We start from the raw sequence: 11,097 nt of genomic DNA on the forward strand, positions 1-11,097 counted from the left end.
CTTTATAAATTGGAAATATTTTTCCTTCTAAAAAGTTACTATTATATTATTATTCTATAAAGCTACTATAATTTCTTTTGTGTTTTGCTCTCTGAAGGAATGAAGAATCTAAACCTGTTGCTGTGCAGTGTATTTTGAATCTTTGATTTCAAACATGGAATTTGATTTTAATGTTTGTTCACCCCTGAAATTAGCCGGTTTTGACATCAAGTCAAGCAAAGAAGCTGCACGTGCCCTAAATTCAGGGTGTGACCTTCAGGGATGTGGAGATTATATTTAATGCAGTAGGACTGAAAGATATATTATCAAGTTACTGAGGTTTCTGTGTCATTTCCTTCAAATTTAATTGTTGTTTTTTTTAGCTGTTACTGTTGTTGTTGTTGTTGTTGTTGTTGTTTTTATGCATTTGATGTATATTTGGATTGAAAATTAGATAAATGAAAGCTGGTATTTGGCTTGTCCACAGTGTGGAATTTTATCATAGCACTGTATGTCATCAATTCATTAGTAAACTATGCTGGTTTAGGTCTATTCAGTGTTTCAGTGTCATTGTGACTTCAGATTATTTCAGGTATGTGAAGCATATGAATAGCAATGAATAAAATGTGATTACAGCAGAGATGATAGCTTTCCTACATCTTCGGAACCTCGCTAAGTTAAGAAATTCCTTATCCCTCCCAGATGCGGAAAAATTAGTTCACGCTTTTATTTCATCAAGATTAGATTATTGCAATGCACTTTTATCAGGATGCTCCAGCAGAAACTTGAGTAAACTCCAGTTAATTCAAAATGCTGCAGCCAGGGTCCTCACTAAAACTAGAAAATTTGATCATATCAGTCCAGTCTTATCGGCCCTTTACTGGCTTCCAGTTAAATTCCGTATTGATTACAAAATTCTTTTACTCACGTATAAATCCTTATATGGTCTCGCCCCTGAATACTTGCAAGACCTCATCACACACTATGAACCACCAAGATTACTCAGATCTCAGGGCGCCGGCCTCTTACTAGTACCCAGAATTCATAAGACGTCAGCGGGGGGGAAAGCCTTCTCCTACAAAGCCCCTCAGCTCTGGAACAATCTTCCAGCTAGTGTTCGGGACGCAGACACAGTCACTATGTTTAAGTCCAGGCTCAAAACACACTTGTTCAGTTTAGCCTTTGGCAACTAACCTCTGTCTAGTTTAAGGTTGTCATTTCAGGAACTCATGGACATGGAGAATCAGGGTAAACCTGGATGATGTGCTCACAATTTCTCTTGCTTGGAACGAAAGGATGTCTTTGCCTGAGCTCCTTCTGGTTTCCCTACTCCCAGTCTGTTACAGTTTGATCCGTCACTACACTAAAGAAAATATTCACATGCTCTTATTCTCTGCTGCACTCAACTCAACTAACTGCTTCCCTTTTACTGTTTTACTGTTTTCTGAGAGAATGGTGGCCCACTGATGGAAGATTGTTTGCTGGATTCTCCTGCAGACCAGACCAGACCAGACCAGCTGCTCACCTTATTATTATTATTATTATTATGTAGCATAATGACACTTCATTGGTGATCATTTAAAATTCAATCTATAGTTTGATCAGAGGAGGATGGGTCCCCTTTGTGAGTCTTGGTTCCTCCCAAGGTTTCTTCCTCCAGCCTCGAGGGAGTTTTTCCTTGCCACTGTCGCCTTCGGCTTGCTTGCATTGGGCTTTGATTTAAATGTTCTGTTTTGAAACTGTGAAGCTGCTTTTTGACAACGTCAGTTGTAAAAAGCGCTATACAAATAAATTTGATTTGAATTTGATTTAATGATAATGATCTGAAACACGAATCCTGAAAACAGAAATACTGGTCCTTTAACTCTTGAAGAGATCAAGGAGAGTGGTGTTTATTCAGCCCTTTGTTGAGTTAGAGATTTTTGGTATGTGGTGTACAATTTTCTTTAAAAAAATTATATCAATTATAATATTTAGGCTGTTATTACAGTCATATACATTTAGCGATACACAGAGCAATAAAAGACACTACACTCACTGTTCGCATTAACACCTTCCCTGAACATAGAGGTGCACTATTTGTTGATCTGCATACATTGTTTGTGCTATTTTCATACTGTTCTTCAAACTTCAGGAAAAATGTGTGAGAGCTGAGGGAGGCTGGGGTCTGTTTGGCAGTAAAACCACTCTGCTTCCAGGCTACAGACACAACTGGAACTTAATGTAAAATGAGGACTAATTGCATGATCTACGTTGTGTTCCTTATGTCTGTGTTCATCATTGAGAGAAATTTCAAATTAATCTCCATGTAAGTCCAAGTCCATTTAAATATTTATGTTCATGGTGTCCATCAGTGAACACATGAAGCCAATTAAAAAACAAAAACAAGAGCAAAGAGAATGTAGGCAAGCCTATTTTTACTGGACCTCCATATAGGCATTGTCACAGAGGTGTTTCTGTGTTTACATGAGTTACATGTTTATTCTGTGACTGTGTTGTACAGAAAATATGGCGGGCAGGTAATGAATGCAGAAATGAAAAAAGGAGCACAAAGTTTGTTCATAATAAATAACACTGGCATCAGTGTTTCTCTTGTTCATTTTATTAAAAAAAAAACTAGATGATCTACCACCAAAGAACAAAGACCAAGAACATTAGGTTGATTTTAAGAATTACAATTACTTATTATTTCAGTGTAAACAGGTTAAAGCATGTGAAGTTTAAGAAGGCTGTGTGCAGCTCTATGGAGTTTTATAAACACACTAACGCCAAAAATGTCTCCCCACCACTTCCCTTCACAATATTTCAGTCAAAGATCCACACCCAGGTGAAATACGACAAATTCAGCAGTGCTCATCTCTCTGTGAGATATAATACTGTGTAAATGTTGCCAAGTTCAGTGCCATGCTGCTGAGCTTGAGAAATAAGCAACGCCAAGCCGAGGCTCTGGGAACGCGCATGGTGTCGTGTCAAATACAGCCCCAGAAACACACACAAACAGAGTGTGTTCGTGTCTTATTTCCTATTATTCACGCTGAAGAACCTACTGTTCTTTGGTTCCAGCTGGGAACAAATTTTTCTGGTTCGCAAACGGTTCCAAATTTAGTTCACAAACTGGAATGTGAAATATGGCTGAACTAACTACAGATGGTGTAGGAGCAACACCTTGAGTACTTTCTGTACTCGAACTGATGATATAATACGGCTGAACTAACAATTCCAACTCGTGCATGCACCTTTCAATATTAGGTGTCAGTAGCCAAGGAGTTTTTTAGGAGAATCATGCTGTACTAATTAGAATGGTTGGGTATGACTCCTAATGCTGCATTAGGTCTGATTGGGCAAAAACGATATACCTTTACAAAATGAGGATATATGTAAAGCTCCTTCAGTTGCAATATCAGTCTTTGTCATCTGTATGGTGTATCTTATTTAGAGTATGTCATATCTGTATTAGAAATGTTGTTGTGTGAGGCTTATTTGAGAAGGACAAATGCTTGAATGCAAGACATCCAGTGTAAAAGTTGTGCCAAGTCATAAAGATTGTGCAGATGATAAAAAATCCACTCTGGTCAGATGAATAATGTGTTTTAAAAAAGTATAGACTGTTGGATTTTCTCTTTATTTCTAAGGGTCTCTGATGAGCATTTTCTGAATCTTCAAACTGCTCCTGGGGCAGGTGGACACTGGAAAATCCTCAGACAGAAAGGCTCTAACATTACTGTCTCAAACCCTTCTGAACCTTTACATTGATACACCATTCAGAGGCTAAATTTCTCCACCAAACCTGGCAAAGGTGACCTGCCTCCTGCTTCTAAATCCAATGGGAGAAAACACATCGTTCTCTTTGCCACCACTCACACAGGCTCATCCTTTGTAGGTGAGTTTTTTAACCAGCAGGGGTCAAATATGTTCTATCTGTTCGAGCCTCTGTGGCACATTCTAAACTGGCTTAAACTGGGGAAGGATAAATTGTACAGTTTTATCTTCAGTCTGTTGGGAAGTCCTCAGGCAACTTTTCCTGTGTGAAGTTTTCCTTTTCCGCCAGGAATCCAGTCAATCATTTTGTGAAAAACCTGTCTGTACACCATATGTCATGAAGGTTTATGAGTCCTTCCATTGTTGCACTCGTTGCTGTGGTCCACTAAACTTCACTCTGGCCTCACAATCCTGCCTTCAGAAGCAGCACAGGGCCATCAAATCTGTCCGTGTTCAGAAATTAGAAACATTGGGTCCCCTAGTGGAAGATCCCCATCTGGACATAAAGTTCATCCAGCTGACCCACGGGCCGTGCTAGCTTCCAGGATGGTGGCTTTTTGAAAGAATTACAAGAACTTGAAAAACGGGGCAACAGACGATGAAATTCCTGATGACGACGATGAAGTTAGGAATCTCAAAGGAAACTGTGACAACATCCGTATGTCTGCAGAAACAGGCTTGAAACGTCCCGCCTGGCTTCACGGACGCTACATGCTAGTGTGCTACGAAGACTTTGCTCTTTTTCCCATGCAGAAAGCTGCAGAGATGTATCAGTTCACTGGAATCCCCTTCACTTCTCAAGTGAAGGACTGGATCTTGAAGAACACTCATGCCTCCAGTGAGGTTAGTGGAGTCTACTCTACCCAGAAGATCTCCTACCAGCAGATAGAGAAGTGGAGGGTCACTATGCCCTTCAAATTAGCCCAGGTGGTGCAGAAGGTGTGCGGCCCTGCCATGACTCTGTTTGGCTACAAGTTTGCAGAAAATGAAGAGATTCTGAGGAACCTGTCTCACAGTCTGACTAAAGAAAGAACTTTTCTATAATCATTTTAAGATTTGCATTTGTAAAATACTTGAAGCAAGTTTTTACCTCTTCACTAGATCAAAGATGTTCTAATCAATTCCACATAGAGGAGATACTAAACATGTCTCGGGTCTCCCATATAGTTGTTTATCAAAAGAAAAAAAAATTGCTATTTTTTAGTATAAAAAGTATGGTATGTCACATTCAATGTGGGAATAGTTATGTTACAGTTTTTTCTCAGTCACTTTGTAGCATTCCTCAGATCAGAATTAAATTTCTCAAAATGACTTGTTCAAACTCCACATCGTCTCGTTACATGTGCACCTCATAAAATACATTTCTCGTTCATTTTGGACAAACAGCACATGCTTTGGTTAATCATGTGGATGATGTTGTACAGCTGTCTGCTCTTTCTTACATTATCAGCTGCTTTTATCATGTTGTTCAGAATGTATCAGATTGGACCTCTGTTGAACAGTTCAACTCCCAAAACATCCAGGCACTTGTTCACTGCTTAAGTCAGTACTCTCAGAAATGTTGATCCAGTCATGAGCTGTGGAGAATATTTTTAAATTTCTGTATAATTCTGACATTTTTGGTAAAGGTTTACTGAACTGATGAGTAGCTCTCAGGTGAACGATGACTTTCACTGATAAAGGGGAGTATCCACCAGTTCTCTACCAAACCATTACAAATTTATTGCTATCATCATGAAATCACAGGAGAAAATCTTAAGGCTACTTTATTGCTACTTGTAGTAAAACTATGTTACTTGTAGTAAAACTAAGCATTTTTGTTCCATTTCATATATGTAGTGTATTCTACCTGTCACATGCTCATTAATTATAATACAGTTTTTCTCAGTCAATTTGGTTCATTTCTCAGATCAGAATTGAAATTCTCAAAACTGTTAATTCAATCTTCACATCTCCTTGACACATCCACTTCATAATAGCATTTCTCATTGTGTTTCAAATTTTACAAATGCTTTTGTACATTCATGCAAATGGTCATGTACAATTGTCGGCTGTTTTTTGCATTATCAATTGCTTATGTCATGTTCATCAAAATGTGTTCTACTGATTGTCTGTTGAATTGTCTTACCCTCCAAAACATTTGGGCTTTAGGTCATTGCCTAGGTCATTACATACAAAAGTGCTGAACATGTTGTCATAATCTCTCAGGAATAATTTGTACATTTCTATGAAAACTTTTTGTAAATTTTGGCAATTTATTCTAAATTGATTAAATTGTTCTCAGGTGAATCTTGGCTTTTAGTTATAGTTTTTCTCAGTTGCTTTGGTGCATTTCTCTGATCATAATTAAAATTCTCATAACTGTTTGTTCAACCTCCACAAGAGTCATTTGTGCACATCATAGTAGCAGTTTCTCATTCCGTCCAACAAACTGCAAATGCTTTTGGACATGCGTCAATTGCTTCCAGACAATTCTCTGCTGTTTTATAACATTATCATTTGCTTATGTCATGTCAGTCAAAATAAACTATACTTATGAATGCTGAATAGTCTTTCCCTATGACACCAATAGTCCTAATTTCATTGTTTGAATCATTACAAACAAAAATGTTGAGCTAGTTGCCAAAAGCAGTCAAGAAAATCTTATGCATTTCTTTATCATTTTTATCTGAAATTGTCTCCCAAATTGAACAATTCCTCTCAGGTGAACCTCAGTTTTCACTGATGAGGAGTGTTTGAAGCGTTAGTTGTAACCAATGATAAGCCACTTCTCCACAGTCCCTCAAAGCTGAATCCCATGAACCCACAATTGGCAAGCATATATGAACCAAGCAGGACATAATGTGTACCATATTGACAATACAGTGACACAGAAATGGAAGGTCAGCATCGTGGAATAGGGGTGAGGATGTGTGGAGGAAGGGGAAGGAGACAAACCAGAGGAAGATGAAGAAAAGGCCAAGTACATAGGTAGATTCCTGATGAAATTAGGGCTACAATTATGGACCATGTTGTCAATCATGGCCTCACAATGGCTGAGGCTGGGCGAAGGGTGCAGCCAAATGTTGGAAGATCCACTGTAAATTCAATTATTCAAACATTTCGTTGGGAGAACAGGTGTGTGTATTGGACAGTAACTCAGCACTAAACAATCTGCACTGCTCTACTGTGTCATACATGAAGCTTACAGTGAGACAAGAACTTTTTACATTTTAGGTTTAGACTTACAGCGTTATTGCAGCACAGATTTACTATATTGTAGTGTAAAGTAGTGTTACAGTAAAGATTTGCCATATTTACAGTATGGTACTGTACTGCAACATTTACAAGCAGTAAGCACTGTTATTGTACACTACAGTAATACAGGTTAAAGAAATATATCTCATGTTTACTGTACATTACTGTAATTTTACTCTGCACCACATAGGATTGCAAGACAACCTCACAGAAGTGGAAGAGGGCCTCTTTTTACTCCGCAACAAGAGGAAGCCATTTGTGCAATGGTGATTGCAAACAATGCCCTAAGGTTGAGAGAAATACAAAGTGCTGTTATAAAGGATGACAATATATTTTCGGAATATTGAATCCATTTTAATCACTACAATTGACAGAGTGCTCAGAAGAAATAAAATGCACATGAAACAATTGTACAATGTGCCATTTGAACGGAACAGTGACAGAGTGAAGGAGCTCCGTCACCAGTATGTACAGGTAAAACATTTATGCGTTCTATGCATACTCTAATGTACAATTGTCGGCTGTTTTTTGCATTATCAATTGCTTATGTCATGTTCATCAAAATGTGTTCTACTGATTGTCTGTTGAATTGTCTTACCCTCCAAAACATTTGGGCTTTAGGTCATTGCCTAGGTCATTACATACAAAAGTGCTGAACATGTTGTCATAATCTCTCAGGAATAATTTGTACATTTCTATGAAAACTTTTTGTAAATTTTGGCAATTTATTCTAAATTGATTAAATTGTTCTCAGGTGAATCTTGGCTTTTAGTTATAGTTTTTCTCAGTTGCTTTGGTGCATTTCTCTGATCATAATTAAAATTCTCATAACTGTTTGTTCAACCTCCACAAGAGTCATTTGTGCACATCATAGTAGCAGTTTCTCATTCCGTCCAACAAACTGCAAATGCTTTTGGACATGCGTCAATTGCTTCCAGACAATTCTCTGCTGTTTTATAACATTATCATTTGCTTATGTCATGTCAGTCAAAATAAACTATACTTATGAATGCTGAATAGTCTTTCCCTATGACACCAATAGTCCTAATTTCATTGTTTGAATCATTACAAACAAAAATGTTGAGCTAGTTGCCAAAAGCAGTCAAGAAAATCTTATGCATTTCTTTATCATTTTTATCTGAAATTGTCTCCCAAATTGAACAATTCCTCTCAGGTGAACCTCAGTTTTCACTGATGAGGAGTGTTTGAAGCGTTAGTTGTAACCAATGATAAGCCACTTCTCCACAGTCCCTCAAAGCTGAATCCCATGAACCCACAATTGGCAAGCATATATGAACCAAGCAGGACATAATGTGTACCATATTGACAATACAGTGACACAGAAATGGAAGGTCAGCATCGTGGAATAGGGGTGAGGATGTGTGGAGGAAGGGGAAGGAGACAAACCAGAGGAAGATGAAGAAAAGGCCAAGTACATAGGCAGATTCCTGATGAAATTAGGGCTACAATTATGGACCATGTTGTCAATCATGGCCTCACAATGGCTGAGGCTGGGCGAAGGGTGCAGCCAAATGTTGGAAGATCCACTGTAAATTCAATTATTCAAACATTTCGTTGGGAGAACAGGTGTGTGTATTGGACAGTAACTCAGCACTAAACAATCTGCACTGCTCTACTGTGTCATACATGAAGCTTACAGTGAGACAAGAACTTTTTACATTTTAGGTTTAGACTTACAGCGTTATTGCAGCACAGATTTACTATATTGTAGTGTAAAGTAGTGTTACAGTAAAGATTTGCCATATTTACAGTATGGTACTGTACTGCAACATTTACAAGCAGTAAGCACTGTTATTGTACACTACAGTAATACAGGTTAAAGAAATATATCTCATGTTTACTGTACATTACTGTAATTTTACTCTGCACCACATAGGATTGCAAGACAACCTCACAGAAGTGGAAGAGGGCCTCTTTTTACTCCGCAACAAGAGGAAGCCATTTGTGCAATGGTGATTGCAAACAATGCCCTAAGGTTGAGAGAAATACAAAGTGCTGTTATAAAGGATGACAATATATTTTCGGAATATTGAATCCATTTTAATCACTACAATTGACAGAGTGCTCAGAAGAAATAAAATGCACATGAAACAATTGTACAATGTGCCATTTGAACGGAACAGTGACAGAGTGAAGGAGCTCCGTCACCAGTATGTACAGGTAAAACATTTATGCGTTCTATGCATACTCTAATGTACAGTGCTGTAAACTGGTTAATGTCCAAAATGCATTATGTTACACAGGAAAAGTTGTTATAGGTTTTCTCTCTCTCTCTTTTGGTAAAAAGCATGTACTGGAGCTGGAGGCCAGGAAGTGCAGCACACATTCATATACGTTGATGAGGCAGGTTTCAATCTGGCAAAAGGTAGAAGGCGTGGAAGAAATTGCATTGGACATATAGCAACCATTGATGTCCCAGGCCAACACATTACAATGTGTGCAGCCATCCCAGAAAATGGCATCCTCACCCATATCCCCCGTCTTGGTCCATACAACACACAACATTTGCTGAATTTTTTTGACACTTTACAGGGACATAATCCCTGAGAATGAGAGGGGTCTAAATGGAGACCATCTGAACAAGTTTGGATAAGTATGGGATAATGTGCGTTTTCACCACTCAGATTTGGTCAGACAGTGGTTTGCAGCACATGAAAGGCTGCTGGTGGAATATCTCCCTCCCTACTCCCCATTCCTTAATCCAATAGAGGAGTTGTTCTCTGCCTGGTGGTGGAAGGTATATGACCGGCATTCACAGACCCAAATGGCCCTGTAAGTGGCCATGGATGCAGCATGTGATGGCATCACAGCAGAGTCCTGCAGAGGGTGGAGTCACCACTCGAGTAGATACTTTCCTTGCTGCATTGCCAGGGATGATCTTCGCTGTGATGTCGATGCAAATATGTGGCCAGACAGACAGGAATGTCTGGATGTGCGAGAATGATTTACAGTACTTTGTATGTTCCTATTCATTTCCAATATGTACTGCAATATTGTTTACAGTTGTGCACAACTCTATCCAAAGGGAGTTTCTTATTTTTGTCGTAAATATATTTGTACTTTGCTTTTGCACAGTGCTGTGAACAAATTAGAATTTCAAAGAACATATGGAGTAAAAATGTGAAATATACATATTGTGTCTTGTACTCATTTCCCTCACTAAATACGATAATGTGTAACTTAACTGTAGACTTCAAATGGGACAATATCTTTTTGGAACATTGAATCCGTTTTAATTGCTTCAATTGACAGAGTGCTCAGAAGAAATGAAATGCACATGAATCAATTGTACAATATGCCATTTGAACGGAACAGCGACAGAGTGAAGGAGATCCGTCACCAGTATGTACAGGTAAAGCATATATGTGTTCTATGCATTCTCTAATGTACAGTGCTGTAAACTGGTTACTGTCTTAACTGCATTATGTTACACAGGAAAAGTTCATTCATTCATTCATTTATTATCTGTAACCGCTTATCCAATTCAGGGTCATGGTGGGTCCAGAGCCTACCTGGAATCATTGGGCCCAAGGTGGGATTACACCCTAGAGGGGGCGCCAGTCCTTCACAGGGCAACACAGACACACACACACACACACACATTCACTCACACCTACGGACATTTTTGAGTCGCCGATCCACCTGCAACGTGTGTTTTTGGACTGTGGGAGGAAACCGGAGGAAACCCACACAGACACGGGGAGAACACACCAACTCCTCACAGACAGTCACCCAGTTCGGGAATCGAACCCACAACCTCCAGGCCCCTGGAGCTGTGTGACTGCGACACTACCTGCTGCGCCACCGTGCCGCCTTACAGGAAAAGTTGTTATAGTTTTTTTTTTCCTCACCCTCTCTCTTGGTATAAAGCATGTACTGGAGGACAGGAACTTCTGGATGTGCGAGAAAGATTTACAGTTCTTTGTATGTTCCTATTCAGTTCCAATATGTACTGCAATATTGTTTAAGGGTGTTTCTTATTTTTGTCGTAAATAAGTTTGTACTTTGCTTTTGCACAGTGCTGTGAACAAATTAGAATTTCAAAGAGCATATGGAGGAAAAATGAGAAACATGCATAGTGTCTTGTACTCATTTAACTCA

At 38.9% G+C, this 11,097-nt stretch overlaps 1 pseudogene; it reads left to right on the forward strand.

Moving 5' to 3' along the window:
* Window positions 1–3,472: 3,472 nt before the first annotated feature.
* LOC136690853 (carbohydrate sulfotransferase 3-like) lies at window positions 3,473–4,782 on the forward strand (annotated as a pseudogene).
* Window positions 4,783–11,097: the final 6,315 nt, after the last annotated feature.

Source organism: Hoplias malabaricus, chromosome 3 (genome assembly GCF_029633855.1).
Source record: "Hoplias malabaricus isolate fHopMal1 chromosome 3, fHopMal1.hap1, whole genome shotgun sequence".
Classification (NCBI taxonomy): Eukaryota; Metazoa; Chordata; class Actinopteri; order Characiformes; family Erythrinidae; genus Hoplias; species Hoplias malabaricus.